The 4,528-nt window shown below is 36.8% G+C and overlaps 1 pseudogene across 1 annotated transcript; it reads right to left on the bottom strand.

Annotated features, from left to right (window-relative positions):
* Positions 1-395: 395 nt before the first annotated feature.
* On the bottom strand, positions 396-3,606 carry LOC143606019 (protein NRT1/ PTR FAMILY 8.3-like; annotated as a pseudogene). Its single transcript, XR_013148660.1, has 4 exons — positions 3,597-3,606; positions 2,413-2,603; positions 1,819-2,344; positions 396-1,214 (listed from the first exon to the last, which is right to left on the bottom strand). The product of XR_013148660.1 is annotated as a protein NRT1/ PTR FAMILY 8.3-like (transcript).
* Between the last annotated feature and the right edge of the window lie 922 nt (positions 3,607-4,528).

Here is a 4,528-nt window from a genome sequence, read left to right as displayed (position 1 = left end):
ATACAATAAAGCAACACCCTAGTATAATTAAGGGAAAAGTTAACATACAAATGAAATTGACGTGCTAACTGTGAGAATCAAGTAGTGCAATTATGTAGTTACATCAAAGTATAATTACTCCATGATGTAATTACACAATACTATAATTACTCTATGTTGTGTGTATAATCACACTACTTTAGCACGTTAATTAATATGCATTTGATCCAAACCCTATAATTTATCCAACAACAATGAACCGGTTCTCATTTAAACAGTAGGCAAATTTAAATTCCAAGTGGTTCAACAAAGGGCTCCTACTAAATAAATATTTAACCACTGAACTCATAGCATGTTTCAAGTAACAATAATACAGAAACAACATGGCCTGCTTGCATAGAAGGGCAAATAATAGAAGCTAAGAAGGCGCTTTTGACTTGTACAACTTAGCACAGATGATGTAGACCACCATATTCAAGAAACTAAGCCCAGCCAAAAGCCAGAAAAACCGATCAAGATGACCCTGATTCAAGTTATCAGGTATCCACCCGAGCTGCCCACCACGGGTCGTGACAGATGTCACCACCGTCAATATAAACGAACTCAAATAATTCCCTAATGAAGTCGTGAGTAAAGAAAGTGCACTGCACAGGCTGCGCATAGCATCAGGTGACTGATCATAAAAAAACTCGAGCTGCCCAATAAAGGTAAACACTTCAGCAGCACCCAACAAGAAATACTGAGGTATCTGCCAAAGGATACTGATCGGCACAGGGGTATTTTGGTCAATTAAACCCAGTGACCTTGCGATATCAAGACGAATTATTTCCGCCACAGCTGCAGCTGACATGCAAAGAATAGACAGAAACAAACCGATCCCCATTCGTTGAAGCTCAGTAAAACCTCGTTCTTGATTTGTGAACTTTCTTGCAATCGGGACGAGGATCCGGTCATAAACAGGTACCCAAAAGATGACACTGATGACATCAAAAGTTGACAGTGAAGCAGCGGGTATTGTGAATGACCCGACTGTGGTGTCCATCATCATCCCTTGTTCTACAAACATGGTTGACATTTGGGCATAAACGGCTGCAAAAACAATCCCCGTTGCCCAGATTGGAAACATTCTAATCAAGATTTTGAGTTCTTCCACTTGTGTCACCGTGCACAATCTCCACGGATCGTCGTCATCATTCCCACTGCTGTTTTCGATAACAGCAGCTTTATCCAAGAACCTAATCAACAAAATTAAATTATTATTATTATTTGAGAAAATTGTACAAATGGTCTCTGTGGTTGACCATATTACAAGTTTGGTATAAAAATTTTAAAAATTTGCAAACTTATTCAAACATTTGTGAGGGGGTTGCACATTTAATCTCCACCGTTAATCCCATTTAGTTTTTAACGGAAAACTAAGGGTATATTTGTGATTTAACAGTTTTTTTCTATTATTTATTAAAAAACACAGTATCTAAAGACGGGGGTCTAAGCAGATCTAAAAATGTGATGATGTTCAGTGCCAAATCGAATGTTTGGTTCAAAAACCAAAGGCGATGAAGTTGATGCTAGGAATTTTGACGTCTAAAAGACTATTTTATTAGTGTTTCAAATTCGAAAAGACACAATTACCCTCACATAAACAACGTGTGAGATCACTTCTCCGTTAACAACTGGGATTAAAGGTGGGGACTAAACGTGCAACTCTCTCCAAATGTTTGGGCCAACTTTGCAAAATTTTAAAATATGGGGACTGAACTTGCAATATAGTCAAACCACAGGGACCATTTGTGCAATTTTTTCTTAGTAACTAATAACTGAGGTTAGAAAATTAGTTACTTGAGTTCATCTGTATGAACGAGTTTGCGGCTTCCCTTGATTGCGGAGAGTTTATCAGGAGTTTCATACAGAAGAGTGCTGTCAACAGGAAGTGGTAGATTCATTTTACGAAAAGATGCAACTAGAACTTGGCACATTCGTGTAATAGGGCTTCCACCGGGTTTATGAAACCGGTAAAGAGGAGTCCCAAAAAAGAAAGTGATAATATGAATAAAGCAGGGATGCCAAAGCCTAGGCCCCAGCCCTTGTTGTCCCGAATCCAAACTATTAATGAACTTGAAACCAACGCACCAATGTTGATGGAGAAATAAAACCAATTGAAGAAGGATCCCTCGTTCCTTTGAATCCGTGTCATCAAACTGATCAGCACCGAAAGAGGAAACACATGGTTTGATCCCTCCGGTCCCGAGTGCGATAGCCCGGAGAAGAAAACCGCATACTGGCTAGGTGTGGCTGGAGGGCAATCGTCACCAAGACCTAGGCACTCGGCAGGCTTCAAAGAGGGAACGGATAATGTGCACATTCCCTTAGAAAAACAACAAATTAGAATAATCGATAAGAACATGTATGTATGATTAAGGCAAGGAAAGTAACAATGAAGTAGATGGTGGAGAAGGCGGCAATAGTTCCAAAATAGGCGTCTGCTAAAACGGCCCCGACAAGGGGAGTGAGGTAACATGTGCCTTGCCAGGTGGTGACATTTCTGGCAGCGGCAGCGTTCCCTTGATGGAGCTTCTTGGTGAGGTAACTGGTAGATATGCCAAAAATTGAAATTGGTTTGTATTCTATTCTATTCTATTCTATTCTATTATTGTTGTATATAGAGAAAGGGATCCCACCTTGGTTTTCGCACTAAATCGGATATGATAAGATCAACCAACCAACCGACCGACGTGGTTTACTTCACAAAAGACAACACTCCACCACTCTGCCTTCAATTCATCATATATTTTATTTCTTTCACTCCCATCATATATATTTATATTTCGTCTTTAATCTCCCTGAAGATGAATAACTTTTTCTCGGTTGGGTTCAGGTCGGTCGAGTCACATTAGAAACATAATCAAACTATTTTCCATGTAATTAACAAAAGTACGTTTACATCATTTACAATCACTGACGGAGTCATAAACTTTTAACTGTATGTATATTTTTTTTTTTTAGAATTATAGTATAATAATAAATCTTTACCAATGCAAAAGAGATAAATGAGTCAAAGTAAAAAGGTTTATAAAATATAAACTAATCACTTTTAAAATAAATTAAAAACATTAAGGGGCTATTTAACAATTGCTGAACCATAAAGGGTCTAAATGATTAAAAGAGTCTGAGCCAATAAGATCTGAATAAGTTAAAGCCTGTTTGGTTTTAACTACACAAAATGACTATCTTACAATCTAAACTATTTTATGTTTAATGAAATGTATCTATATGTTTAGAACTCTTAATGATAAATAAATATAAGAGTTAATTGTCATTTTAGTACCTGTGGTTTGTTCAATTACGCAACTTTGGTACATTTTTTAAATTTATTGCAAATGGCTACCCGACTTTTCTAAAACCTGCAAATTTAGTACCTTTTTGTAACCCCGTTTATATTAGTCCGTTAAGTCAGGGGCTCTTTTGTAATTTCATTTTTTTAATTTCTTTTTCCTTTTCTTTTAAACAACTCAATATAATGTTTTTCCTTTTCTTTTAAATAAGTCCTGTATCAAAAAAACCCTAGAACGTTCCCACTTCTGATCCTTCATCACCACTTCTGATTGATCAATGATAACCACTCGTCATCGCAAATAACATTATAATCTTGTTCAATCGATCGACAATAGCCACTCTTCATCTCCAATTATGACCAAATTGTGGGTTATTAGGCATGAATCGTCTCACTTTGATCCTGCTGTTGAATACGGTTATTAAAAATCAAATTCTTGTTAAATCATCTTGTTGTTTAATTCCCTGTTTTGATCCTAATATGTTTTTACTTTAAAAATTCAGCAAACAATCTGTACAACTTTACAATAGAGCTTCACCATGGTGGCAAGTTTAACAACAATCCAGGAGGCAGAAGATACAATATGGGACATGTTGATTTTATCGATAAGGTTCATTCTGAATATTTTTTAGTGATTATTCTACAAAACATGGTAGAAGAACTAGGTTATTTAGAAGAAGATGTGGTGGCATACCTTTATAGGGTACCTGGACAAGACTTTGATGTTGGTTTAAGACCATTGGGTACTGATAGAGATGTTATTGAAATGCATGAACATACTCAAAATACCAAAGTTATTGAAGTTTATGTTGAACATTTCAAAACACATCCTAGGAAAAAGTTGAGTGTTAGAGGGGAAAGTAGTGATGATTTGAATGTTGGATATGAGGAATATCAGTTTAGCAGTGATGAGGGTATTGTTGAGAAGGGTACTTATGGGGGTGATGAAGGAGATGATGATTGGAGTGACGAGGGGTGTGATGATGGGAATGATAAGGGGGATGATGTTGGTAGTGATGAGAGGGCTGATGTTGGTAGTGATGAAAGAGGCGGTGAAAGTGAAGATTCTGATTATATTGTAGATGAAGATTACTTAGATGATGATATAAATGTACATATGGATGATTTTAGGGCTGTTGTGGAATTTGACATGAGTGATGAAGGTGAAGAATATGAGGAAGATGATGACTTAGATGAGATTGATTTAGAGGAGTTTGA

Source organism: Bidens hawaiensis, unplaced genomic scaffold, assembly GCF_021521415.1.
Source record: "Bidens hawaiensis isolate Kalapana, Puna unplaced genomic scaffold, B.hawaiensis_p1.1 tig00072534_1, whole genome shotgun sequence".
Taxonomy (NCBI): Eukaryota; Viridiplantae; Streptophyta; class Magnoliopsida; order Asterales; family Asteraceae; genus Bidens; species Bidens hawaiensis.
The sequence above is the reverse complement of the archived record's forward strand: the minus strand, read 5'-3'. Positions and strand labels throughout refer to the sequence as shown.